The sequence below is a fragment of the Thrips palmi genome, unplaced genomic scaffold, assembly GCF_012932325.1.
Source record: "Thrips palmi isolate BJ-2018 unplaced genomic scaffold, TpBJ-2018v1 HiC_scaffold_3, whole genome shotgun sequence".
In the NCBI taxonomy this organism is placed as follows: Eukaryota; Metazoa; Arthropoda; class Insecta; order Thysanoptera; family Thripidae; genus Thrips; species Thrips palmi.
The window spans coordinates 12,834,376-12,848,028 of record NW_023144630.1 but is presented as its reverse complement, the minus strand read 5'-3'; the positions used below and the strand labels follow the sequence as shown (position 1 = coordinate 12,848,028).

The window sequence follows — 13,653 nt, the reverse complement described above, 5'->3', positions numbered from 1 at the left end:
CCATATCAATGTCTCCGGGGAACGCCGAGGGCACGCCCGGACGCACTGTAGACGCCCCCCAACCCACCGACCCCAGCGGTCTGGGGTTTGAACTTGCCACCCTGCCTTGTCGACCGGGGGAGCGGCCGATGGGGTCGCGTTGGCCGCTCGCTAAGGAGTGGAGCGGACGAGGCAGGCAAAGCACGGACAGCACAGAATGAAGCGTCCGTAAAGCAAGCGTGACGGCGACCCTCTCCACACGTTGAGGATGCGCGGCTCCATGCGCAGTCGCCGTGCATGTAAAGGCAGAAAAGCAGACATATCAAGCCCAGGCAGTGGTCATAATACAACCGACTTAACTAACACCGCTCGACAGCAGTCCCATGGTTGTGTCACCCACCAGACTCTGACCGAGCAGCGTGTCCGTCCTTTAGCGGCTGGCATCATCTTCCACAAGAAAGCGATGGCAGCCCCCGGGGGGAACGTGTGCACACGGCCCGGACGCGACGGCATGGGGAAGGGAACGTGCGGAAGCAGGAAGGAAAAAGGCAGCCATACAGTGAGATGAGTAAGCCAAGCGATAGAAAGCACCCTGCACCTGATGGAGCGACCCACACACACGCACGCAGTCACACTCAAATCCTGCCCCCTACAGCATGCGCTTAGCGCGCGCGCCGAAGGCGTGCCTAGCACATCCCCTCCCCCCTCCCCCCAACCGCACAGGGTGAAGCAGTGAAATTAAATGTTTAGGAGTGGAACCCCCGACGTGTGGGACTGTTGTACTCTACAAATCAAAGAGTGTACATGGTACGCTGTAACTGGAGCATGCCTGCAAGCACGCTCTAGCTGGCGCATGCCTGCCAAGCATGCACTAACTAGTGCATACACGCCATGTACACGCTAACTGAAGCATACATTTACTGCATAAGGGATTGGGAGTTTTCTGCATCAGGAAGCGTGTACATGGCATGTATGCACTAGTTAGTGCATGCTTGGCAGGCATGCGCTATCTAGAGCGTGCTTGCAGACATGCTCCAGTTAGAGCATACTATGTACACTCTTTGACAGCACGTAAAAACAAATTGAAATGCTGGTACTGGAACAGCCAACTATGCAAATGTTAGAGATGTAGTATCGCATTTGCACTGCGTGGTTGTTCTAATAACAGCATTTCAATTTTATTTTATTTTTCGACTTTCTGAAAAGAAGAGGCATGCACCAAGAAGTGGAGATCATATGGTTCAGTAGGTAGGCCAATTGCACTCTACGAACTGCCTTGAAGAAGAGTGGTTCGCCTCTGGGGCTAAGGCATTGCTCGGCATTGCACGCACTTGCATTGTTCCTACAATGTCCCCTTCAATTTCTATCATATCGCAACAATTTTTGCATATTAAATGTAAAGCATGTAGATATTATTATCTGTGCCCAGCGTTGAGTCACACAAATCACCCGGTTAAGCCCTAGCCCGGATCAGAACAGCTGTTAACTCATAGTCATATATACTTTACGGTCCTGATTACACTTCAGTAAAAAGCTGGGATAGGGTTATTTGTTTTAAAGAAACTGTTTCACGAAGCCTAATTTTAAACCAACCCCTTCGACACAAGATGTATTTGAATTGATCAGATTAAAGGCACCGTGACACTGGACTTGTTATTGTAGCATCATTGGAGTCCGAGAGGGTTTAACCAAGTTCAAAGAAAATGTAATAGAACATTAAGACTATAAAGTTACGTCAAGTTAGAGGTTTTGAATTAAACACGGTAAAATGAGAGTTGCACCGTGGCACTAGCATCTTTCTTATGGCATAATAATAGTACAGATTATACTAATTAACTTATTTCCTCTTTCAAAAGCATATCCCTCAGTACCGTATGGCATTTTGCCTCTCATTTCAGTTAGAAAGAGTTCTCACACTGCCATAATTTTCGTTCTGATATGAATAATGGTGCTTCTAATTGAAGACCACAATTGCCTTGATTCTGGACCAAAGCAAAATAATTTTAAATAAGGTAATTCCCATGAAGCTGATGAACCCCCTGAATTATAGTGCCACTATAATGTTCAACTTGCCCCCCAACAATTTTCTCAAACCAGAGAGTACAGCTCAAAATGAGCACAAATACAGTGAATCCTAAATAACAATTGCAATGCAGACAAAGGCACTGAATCACATTAAGCAGCACCAAAGACTTTGTACTCACACTTCACCAGTACAGATGGGGCTGGTTCACAGACGGAGGGCAATGAAATTTTGCTCATTTGTGGTTCATTTCTGGATTGAATTCTTGATTGTTCAATTGCACTATCACTTCTGCTCTTCTGAAATCCACTAGTTGGTTTCCTTGCACGAAGATGGCAGTGGACAAGGAATGCAACATTGTCACTAAGACGTCTTTTCCTCAAGTCACTCATAGATTTCTTCATTGACAAACACTGTCACGTTTTGTTTACTTAGATTTGCCAAATTTCTTTAACAGTGCACGTACTTAACCTCCAATTGTAAACCGTCAGATACGGCCATCTGACATAACGTAATAAATTTCTGCACATATTTATCGTTCTAACTACACTGCACTAGTGGTCAATTTCTCCTTTAGCGAAACGTCATGAGCGAACTGTGAAAGGTAAACTTCAGCTCCTTCCAAAGAGCATGCAAAGAGGAACATCATGATAATGTAAATTAAACAAACACTTCCGTTATTGGCACTCGGGTTCAGTGTGCGAATAATTTTCTTGCCGTTCCGCACGAAGCGTCTCTACCTTCCGTCTCCAGCTTCCCAGCTTCTACCGCTCCCGCACCTCAGCTTCGAATTTGTCATACACGTTATTTACAGGGCAAGCAGAACACAAGAAGAGTGTTTTCAAAACTTGGACCCACAAAACATCTTGCTCGCTTGGAATTCACCGGCAGAATAAAAGAAATGGTTTATTTTTGAACGGGATGGCACCATAGAGCAAGAGTAAGAATGAAAGTACAACTGGACGACTTTTCTGTGCGGGTAAAGTAGCCATTCTGAAACGAAACGAGTTCCGACCTCCTTCTGCATCTACCTCGTATTCTTTCATCAGTGTATCAGCAAACTCCATTTGTCCTATGCAAACTATCGGAAAGCTTCTAGTTATTCTCATGGTGTTCATTTTTAATTCAGTTATTTGGTACGATGAGCGAATCCCGAGTTCTCATTCAGAGTCTTGCACTAAGGTAACCTCTCGGCCCAACATTTCTCCTTCAGAGATATTTCTCTATGTCTTGAACACGGACTGCTTTTGTTTTGAAGATGACACATAAATCCTGCCCCTCCTATTCTATATTCTTGCACGTAGTCAGACATAATTTTGCTCATGGTATAGGTTTTCAGAATGGGCTGTCATTGTGCCACTGAAAACAGTGTTTTTTATGAAGCAGCTTGGATTAGATGACTTTGGTTATTGTTTTCACAGTGCGGTATTTTAGGTTATTCTTGTATTTTACAATTGGCGGTTAAAGTTTTGTTTCACATGTCACTACTTTGGAAGCCAAGTTGCCTGAATGAGTCTTGTCTTCCTCTCTTCGAACTTAAAGTCCCTCGAAATACCGTAACATTCTAATCAATTATATGTTTCAGCTGACTTTATTGGAGGGTGCTCGTTGCTGCAATGACAGGGACCGGTAGAAAATTGTTGTTGTCAACTGCTTGGATACTTCGGAGTCATCATCACCATGGAGTCGTCAAACCAGAGAAGACAGGTGATCATATATTTGTGACTAGGGAGATTCCTTCGAGTCTTCAGGCAAAGTCAAGTACGCAAGATATATGTGCTCATTGCATTTCCAGGAGTCTTGCCTACTTTTCTACAACTCATAAAATCTAAATTGTGGTTGTCTGAAATCAGACTTAACCTTTTCTCTGGCCTCTGCATCAAAGCGACAATGTAAATCCATGTCCCATCTCTGTTGTATTGCTTGTCCGTTCCCTGACGCTACTCTGTTTATCCGTGCGACAGATCCACAGCAAGGCCACACTTTTCTGCTTTGACAACTCCAAAGGGGCAGCCCTATCTGGTTCTGCACATCAATTGCACGTTGAGACTTCAAACCATCATACTTGGTCGGCTGTACACACAATTCATGTGTAAGGAATATCGAGATTAACTGTTTATTTCTCTTGTTTGTACTTGCTTTGATTATGTGGCCAGTGCCAGTGTGTTGATTTTGTCAAATCTTACTCTTACCATCTGCTTCCATCACATAAACAGCATGCAAAGAACTATCCCTCACATTTTTTACACTTTTAGTATGCTGTATTCTGCAGTAAATTATCCTTTCCTCTGGCTGCTGCATTATTTTTCCAGATAGAATAACATCCCACCTAAGTTTGGCGTATCTGTGCCCTTATGACACAATCTTCATATGTGTTGTAGGTCTCCAAGAAGAAACTCTAGCACAACTTTCACCTGCTGAGATGGAAGAAGCAGCCTTCGCTACTTCATTCTTCTTCTGCAACAGCTGTCTCTACCAACCGTCTTCAGCTTCTTCTTGCCCTTCTGCAAGAATTGCCAAGCACCTTCCTTCTATTTTTTTCTTCTTGAAGAAGATAGATTGAAGGTGAGTGACAAGAATTCGTACCCTTTCAATCAATCAAACCATACTGCCAATTTCCTCAAATGTCACTTTTTGCCATGGCTGTTTCACTTTTGAGAGCAAGCTCATGCACACGTTCTAACTCAAATTCATATCTGATCTCAGTGTTGTTGCTTTTTTTTGCCCTGATGTTACTGTGGTCTTCTGTTTTCCAGGTCGACGATGAGGGCAATTTTGGAGCTGAGAAGTCTACTCAAGAGGTCCTGTCTCACCTGGTGTTGTGCTTCAGTGGCTAATTGGGACTGCAAGTCTTGAAACCACCTTCCCAGGCCTGCTGTGGTTTCGATTCTTCGGTAAGGTTGATCAGAATAATCAATTTTATTTTAAATTTAATTTTGTAGTTTAAAGTTTTAAACATAGGTACTCATCCTCTCAAATCTTATTATCAGCCATTACTTCAAAGCCATTTTGAGCATATTGGCCATCTCTTTCAGTTCAATATGAGTGGTATGGCAATTCCAAATCATGTGAGGAAAACTTGTTAGTTGCTTGGCCTAGTTTTTTCTTTGTGTTACGTATTAATTCACTTCTGTCACTGCAAAAATATTGAGTATAGTCGTGAGCCTGCTCTGTAGGGCTCAGGGAAACCTTTCCTCATCATTAATTTAAAATAAGGGAAAGTAGAACAAAGCTTCTAAGGTAAACTTTTTGACATACGTAACTTGTTGTTTTTTAATAAGTTGAAGAATCCGTTTCCAAAGCTCTTCCAACTAGCCTGTGTCTAAGATTGTTTTTCTTATTTTCTCCTGCTCTTTTTTTATCTTATCATCTGTTACCGATTGAGGACACAGCTTCTCTTCACAGTTCGGACGTTTCACCCTTGGCTGCCTGACCAACTACCGTGTGACATCCAGATGTCATTCGAGCTACTTTCTTCCTCTTCAATCCATGGCAACACTTTGGATCATCTGCATTTGTCTGGATTCATTTCAGGAGCAAGGTGAGATATCCTATCATCAACTCAACTCAGGCACATTCATTCTCATGCGTCAGAGATCCATTTAAAATTTTGGTTGGAATCATAACTGTTTTTTGCTTTGTTAATCGTTTTTGTAAACTTTGTGTGGAGCTCACTGCTTCTTAATACTTGAAGTGTAGTTGTTTACTCATTGGTTGACAAGGTTCTCCCTGCCACCCTACTTTTCTCTTATTGGCAAACTAGAATTCTATTGAATTGTAGTCTGTTAATTTCCCAATACGTAGTATTAAGTTTTAAAGTTTAAACCATCATTAACTCAGAGTGTTTATTATCTCAAACGCAACTCTGAGCCAACATTTTTGAGAGCAACAACATGCTTGTAATAAAACAAGTCGTGTTGATATCAAACTTAATAGCACAAGTGCTGTTAATTTACAGCACCTTTTTTAACAGTGTGTGCAACTGTCATGTTTCGTACTTCGCTGAAAGACACCAAGCACCTTTTTTGTTTTTTGTCCAAGTGCCCATGAAGTCATTTTCTTTAAAAGCAGTATGTACCATGATCATTCCCATGTCAAAAAATTAAGCTTTTTGGCATCAATGGTTTTCTCTGTGGCTTTCACTGCTCAGTCGAGCAGTCGACAGCGGGCGCAGACACGCTGGGTGTCGGCGAGCCCCAGCCAGAGGTACAGTCCCAGGCATCCGCCAGCGGCAAGTCTAATGATGGAACATGCGGTTTTACAGAGCCGCGCACGCTACGCCCCGTCGGGGTAGACAGCCAGACGGAGCTTGACAGGCTGCTCAAGGAATTCTCAGTCAGCAACGCGTTCAGTGGACTTCGCTCGCGCTCTGGATGTACAGCCAGGCAGGAGAAGGACGAGGGCGGGGACGATGCAGAAAGACCGGGTAAGAGCCACAGGAGCAACACAAGGTCAGGTAACGGCCCTTTGCAGCAGTTCAGGATGCTTGTTGACAACCCGCACGTCTCTGAGGCGAGCCTCGTGCGCGCCGCTTCCAGGGTGGTCATGTCCGGCAAGAACAAGAAGATTCACACCCCAAGACTCTCTCAAAATGAAATTAATGTCCTTTAACATGTCGATAGCGACGACGGCGGTGAAAGTGCAGGCGATGGTGCAGCTGATCGAGGAGGTGGTGGAGACGTTGTGCTGCTGCAGGAAGTGCGCGCGCCCGTCCTCGACGAGCCCGGCTTTGAGGAGGTCGTCAACATCGGCACCTAGGCCCGCGGCATCGCCCCACCGCTCAAGGCCGACAACATCAAGGCCCTGCCACGCGGGCGCGGCCTGAGCGCCCTCGTCGCCGGAGTGACTATCGTCAACGTCTACGGCCCTGGCAGAGGTGAGAGGCTGGACTTCCTGATTCACCAGCTAGCGATTCTTCTGGCAGACGCAGCGTGGCCGATCGTGCTTGGAGGGGACTGGAACTGCATCGCCAGGCCGCAGGACACCTCCGGCTCCGCGGAGCCCTACCGCATCCTGGCCTACGTCATCCAGGACATGCAGCTTGACGACGTGTGGGTGAGGCTGCACTGCATCTGAACGAGGTAGGACACACGTACCGACGGCCTAGCTGTCTGTCGCGCCTGGACAGACTGTACGTCAGCAGGGACCTGACGCCACTGCTCCGAGGGGCGCAAGTGCACAACGCTGCCTTCGGGGACCACCGAAGAGTGAACATCGCCCTGAACACCGCGACGCGCCAACAGCCGCGCCGCCGCCAGGGACTCTGGAAGTTCGACCCCGCCACGTTTACCGACGAGACGCTCTTGCCTGCACTCGGCGAGCGGTGGCAGCAGTGGCGAGAGCTGCGCGGGGACGCTGACGTCGTGTACTGGTGGGAGGCCACCAAGAAGAAGCTGCGAGCTTTATGCAAGGTGTTCTCCAGGCGCACCAGACGCGAGGACAGCGTCATGTGCCAGTTCCTGTCCAACTGCATCAACGAGCGCACCGCGCAGGTATACGGCCAGGCCGGCACCCAGGACGAGCTTCGCCAGGAGCTGGACGCCGTGAGGGGGCGCCTGCTGCTGCTGCTGCTGTCGTGGCGGCTGGAGTGCACCAGGGCGCGCGCCAAGTGGCCCGACGAGGTGGACTGCGGCGAGACGGTCGGACTGCACCACGTCGACGCCAGCTAGAGGCCTCGCCGGAGGGACAGAGTCATCCAGCAGCTCGAGGACGCCGACGGCAACGTCCTCCAGGACAACGCTGCCATCGCCGAGCACGTCCGCCAGCACAGCGCCGCCGGGTTCGCGTCCCCAAGCGCCGCGGAGGAGGATGCAACCAGAAGCGCGTACGTTCACGGCGTTCCGCTTGCCCCAGACGCTGCCCCGAGGACGTCGCTGCTGGACGCCGTGCTCACCCCCGAGGACAACGAGGCCGTGCTGCAGCCGTTCACGATGGAGGACATCGATGCCGCCTTCAAGGACAGTCGGCGCGGCAAGTCTTCAGTCGAGGACGGCTTGACGTTGGAGCTCTACTAGGCTGCGTGGCACATCGTCGGCGAGAACTTCCTGGCCGTTGCCAACGCCATACTGCTTCTCTGGTCCGTCGCCCTCGCCCAAAAGAAGGGCGTTATGGTCTTGATCCTCAAGACGACGTGCCGCCCACGGACAGTGAAGGACCTAAGGCCAGTGACGCTGCTCAACGTCGACGGGAAGGTGTTCTCCAGAGCGCTGACCCGCCGTCTGGAGGCGAGGCCGTGCAGAGGCGCATCCTGCACCCTATGCAAATGCAGCCCGGGTGCCCGAGGACCACGCAGGCCGCGCTCGGGGACGTCCGGGACGCCATCATCATGACGGAGCTCAACAAGAAGGGCATGTGCGTCGTGGCCCTCGGCATCGCCGGGGCTTTCAACAACCTGAAGCACTCCTTCTTGTGGGCTGTTCTTCGCTGGCACGGCGTCAGCGAGGACATCGTGCAGCTGCTGCAGAGCATGTACCAGGGCGACAAACCTGCTGCAGGGCATCAAGCAGGGCCGTCCAGTGTCCATGCTGAACTGCATCGCCAGCTCGCCACTGCTCAAGGCCTTGGACACCGGGCTCGCCGGTGTCCGCGTCGACGGCACGGACGGCAGGCTGGCTGGGTCTGCGTAGGTGGACGACACAGTGGTGCTGCTGCAGACGGCGGGGAGGTGGCCGTGCTCGTGTGGACCTTGGAGGAGTTCGACGCGGAGTCAGGGCTGCACGTAAACGAGACCAAGTCCATGGTCCTGGCCGTCGGACGCTGGCCGCGCCGGATGCAGCACCCGTACCCCGTCACCAAGGAGCTCAAGAAGTTGGGGGTCCACTTCACCGCCAGGACGAGTGGGCTGGCGACCGCCAGCTGGCCGGGCCGCGTGGGCGTGCTCCCCGCCCGGCTCGCGGACGCCACGCTGCTGGCCTTCAACCTGGTGAAGCGGGTGCAGTACTGCAATACCTACGTTCTGCCCCTGCTGTGGCATCTCGCCACGGTCGCGCGGTGCGAAACACGGTGCGGAAGTTCCTGGGGAGGTTCTTTCTGGGCCACCAAGCCCGTCCCCTACGACGTGCTGGTGCAGCCCAAGGAGCGCGGCGGCCTTGGACTCCAGTCCAGACCCTGCCAGGAAGGCCCGCGCCATGCTCGCGGCGCGCTGGGAGCGCTCGGCGCGGGCGGACTTGGAGACGGTCTCCGGCTGCTGGCTGCCCTCTGCGCTTCCTGCAGCAGCCCTACGCGGACTCGCCGTCGGTGCCGACTAGCGTGAAGCACTTCTTCGAGTCCTGCATGAGCCCCGCCTTCGACGCCGTCCCGGGCCTGGTCGGCAAGGAGCGCTTTATCGCCGCCCTCGCCGGACGACGTGCAGCGCCAGGTGTGGCGCTGCGTGCACCACAAGTCGTACCACGTGGACGTGCGGTCGGCCTAGTTCGAGGCCGCGCGCGACGTCCTCCCCACTGCAGTGCGCCTCAACGCCCGAAACCAGAGCGCCACACCGGACTGTCCCAAGTGCGCCGACCCCGAGGACGTGGAGCATCGCCTGGCGCGGTGTGGCGCGGACCGGCGGGCGGCGCGGACCGGCGGGCGGCGCTGATCCACAAGGTCACCGGCCTGACCGTCACCGAGGCGACCATCACCATGCTGACGCTCCCGGCGGGGGCCGCGCCGTCTGGCTGCTAGGCACGACGGTGCACTACTTGGCGACGAGGCGAGCCGTGACCGCGGCGGGCCTGCAAGCACACCTTCGGAGGCCGGCCGCTGCAAGCGGAGTACCCGGAGTGAAAAACTCCTTTTAACTTATCCTGTCTGTACATGTTATTCTTTTACCTGTTACTCTTATATTTCATTAATTGGCCCAAACAGTAGAGTTGATTTTCTGCTTAAATTGTATGGCAGCCAAAAAAGAAACTCAACCTCCCAAGTGAAGAACGGTCACCATCATATCACAGCTGTTGATCCTCTGTTAGAATGTCTTGTCTCTATTTATTGCAGTCTTTCACCAAGCATTGAGTACGAGTTACTCTTGGCTGCCTTTTACGATCCTCTTCTGACAACTTAATTGTTTGGCAGGCTTTGCAGACAGAAGTGACACTTGAAACCTGACACTTTACTGGCCGTCACCTGCATTTCAGTGAACTATAAACTTTAAAATACTTCTTTGTTTTCTGTGCAACATGTTTTTTTTTGCGCTCTCTGTTGGTAAAATCTTATAAACTTTCTCATTTTTCCCTTGACTATGGATGCAAGATGTGTCCTCTTTTGTCTTTTTCCATTCAAGTTTAAGACTTTAAATACCTAATTTATGGCATTTCCTTGCTTTACAGTTTTTTCATGTTACTGCATGGCAACATGGGCTGTTATTGTGCCACTGAAAACGGTGATTGTAATGAAGCACCTCGGATAAGAATACTAAAGTCATTATTCCCAGTGTGTTGCATTTTGGGTTCTTACTGCATTTTACAACTGACAGTTGAAAGTTTTGTTTCACTTATCATCACTTTAGAAGCAAAGCTGCCTCACAAGAGAGCCCTGTTTGCCTCCCTCTTAACTTTAAGTCTCTCAATATTCAATAATATTCTTATCAGCGTCCCACCAGAGGAGTGTGGCTTCTCTGTGCCTTAATGACATAATCTTTATATGTGTTATAGGTCTCCAAGAAGACACTCTAGCACAACTGTCACCTACTGAGATGGAAGAAGCAGCCTTCGCTACTTCATTCTTCCTCTGCAACAGCTGTCTCTACCAACCGTCTCCAGCTTCTTCTTGCTCTTCTGCAAGAATTGCCAAGCACCGTCCTTCCATTTTTTTCTTCTTGAAGAAGATAGATTGAAGGTGAGTGAGAAGAATTCGTACCCTTTCAATCAATCGAACCATACTGCCAATTTCCTCAAATGTCACTTTTTGCCATTGCTGTTTCACTTTTGAGAGCAAGCTGGTGCATATGTTCTAACTCAAATTCATATCTGATCTCAGTGTTGTTGCTTTTTTTGCCCTGATGTTACTGTGGTCTTCTGTTTTCCAGGTCGACGATGAGGGCAATTTTGGAGCTGAGAAGTCTACTCAAGAGGTCCTGTCTCACCTGGTGTTGTGCTTCAGTGGCTAATTGGGACTGCAAGTCTTGAAACCACCTTCCCAGGCCTGCTGTGGTCTCGATTCTTTGGTAAGGTTGATCAGAATAATCAACTTTATTTTAAATTTAATTTTTTAGTTTAACGTTTTAAACATAGGTACTCATTTTCTCTAAAACAATTCTCAGCCATTACTTTTAAGCCATTTTGAGCATATTGGCCATCTCTTTCAGTTCAATATGAGTGGTATGACAATTCCAAATTATGTGGGGAAATCTTGTTAGTTGCGTGGCTTAGCTTTTCCTTTGTGTTACGTATCAATTCACTTCTGTCACTGCAAGAATAATGAGTATAGTCGTGAGCCTGCCTTGTAGTGCTCAGGGAAACCTTTCCATATCTTTAATTTAAACTAACAGAAAATGGAACGAACCTTCTTAGTTAAACTTTTTGACATAAGTAACTTGTTGTTTTTTTACAAGTTGTAGAAGCCGTTTCCAAAGCTCTTCCAACTAGCCTGTGTATAAGATTGTTTTTCTTATTTTCTCCTGCTCTTTTTTTATCTTATCATCTGTTACCGATTGTGGACACCTGAGGAATGTCGCTTCACTCTGCCTCACTGATACTATTTTTATTTGTGTTACAGGTCTTCAACAAGACCTTTTCACCAAACTTTTATCTGCTGAGGTGGAAGAAGCAGTCTTAGCTACTTCATTCTCCTTCTGGAACTGTTGTCACCACCAACCGTCTCCAGCTTCTTGCTTCTCTGCAAGAATTTCCAATCCCAGACAAACCAGTAGTGCAATGTTCTTAGCAAATGAACTGAAGGAAGGTGACTTGCATGATTTGATACAAGTTATGATGAATTTTATATACTGCTTTTAAAACTGAAATTTAAATTAAATCATAAAATTGACAAGTAATTTTTTTAAGATTCTGTCTTTATCTTTGGATCTGTTTGACTCTTCATTCACTTGGTTTTAAATATGAAAAGGAACTTATTGATAACGCTATCTGCACTATTTCTGCAATTATTCAAATGGGGTTGCCACAGTGGTTAATATAGAGTGAACCATTTTCCTTATGGTTTATTTAATATTGCTCTCAAAATGTGTCCTTCTAGGCTTAACCTTTTATCTGACAGTCTTATGCTTGTAAATGAGTATTACAATTATACTGCAGTGCCCTTGGCCTTAGTTCCTCTTTTTCATTGCCTGTCACGCCAGATACTTCATGACTCCAGATGCTATAATTCACTGTCTGTTGCCTCTTCCCTCTTCTCCTGCTCCTGTTTTCTGGATGTATTTGGTTGGCTGGGTGTGATATTCACTATGGTCCACCCACACTGTCAAAGTCAAATTACAGTGAAATTTCAATTGAAAATTTTTCCAGATGTATTCAAACCTTTTTCATAACTTTGAAGGAAACACACTGCTTCTTAGCACTTCAGTGAAAATTAAGTTGTAATATTGCTGCAAATGAATATCATTGCACTGAAACTTCAAAAAGAAGTGCCTCTTCAAAAGACATGTAACTAGCTAGTAGTGATTGGTTGTCAGATTGTAAAAAATTAAGTAATAATGATGGTTACGAGAGTAACAACTTAATGTTATAAGACGGTCATTGTTTTTAAAAATAAGAACATCTTATTGTCTGGTCATTATGGTATCCCACCTAATAAGGAATGAAGAAGAGAGATGAATTTGGTTAAAGATACATGTACCTGTTTCATGTTTTCATACTTTATTAAGAGCAAATGCAATAACAAGTGATGAATGTAAGGAAATAGTTACATTTTTTATAGTCGAGTTAAACACTGTCATTATGGAGTTTCACTCAAATACAGATGAACACACAGGAAGATAACTATAAAGGTGGCACATGCGCCATTGCCAAAAAAGTAAAATAAAGATGAGACAACAACTTATGTTAAAAACTTTCAATTCACATAATTTCTTGCATGGTTGACTGATATCATACGTTTTGTTCCATTAATTTGCACTTGGCAAACGGGGCACTTCATGACATTTTGCATGCAAGATTCACAATAGGGCATGTGCCCACACGATAACAAAATATTGCTCTCGGAGAGGTCACATTTACAACACAAGTAAAAGGGTAATTCTTCACGCTTCTTCCGAGCCGCAGCGGGAACAGGTGCCGGTGGGTTTGGGGGTGCTGGAAGCAGAAAGTACCCACTACGTAAGTCTCCATCGTCAACACAATGCAGCAGTTTCATCACAGCCGCAGCCATAAAAGATTTCTTATCAATCATTAAGGTAAAAACAGTCCTTTTTCTGCAAAGTTATGAAATGAGAGGTTAAAATGCAGCATTTTGATTTGGGTGCTCGGAACCCTCCATTCACTCCAAATAAATCACAAAACATCAGGGAAACGTACCAGGATCATTATGATGATCTAAGTTCATGGCGAGTGGAGAACTTCAGTCCAAAGACGTGTCTGCGACAGGCTGCCTGAGTCTGGACTAGTCTGGACTGGCCTGGATTGTTAGTGTTGGTGTGGTTAGGTTTGGGCTGGCGTGTTCCTAAGAGAGAGAGAGAGGACAAAAGTCCTTACCGCCCCCTCTGCTGCCTTACTCGCCGC

General features: G+C 47.6%; 2 long non-coding RNA genes across 2 annotated transcripts; both read left to right on the top strand.

Annotated features, from left to right (window-relative positions):
* The first annotated feature begins 3,598 nt into the window (after positions 1-3,598).
* LOC117648422 lies at positions 3,599-6,422 on the top strand. The gene is made up of 6 exons (XR_004587903.1): positions 3,599-3,709; positions 3,967-4,094; positions 4,384-4,567; positions 4,759-4,896; positions 5,408-5,543; positions 6,267-6,422. It is a non-coding gene; the product is annotated as an uncharacterized LOC117648422 (long non-coding RNA).
* A 326-nt stretch (positions 6,423-6,748) lies between these two features.
* Positions 6,749-11,831, top strand: LOC117648396. Its single transcript, XR_004587900.1, has 4 exons — positions 6,749-6,878; positions 10,633-10,816; positions 11,007-11,144; positions 11,696-11,831. It is a non-coding gene; the product is annotated as an uncharacterized LOC117648396 (long non-coding RNA).
* Positions 11,832-13,653: the final 1,822 nt, after the last annotated feature.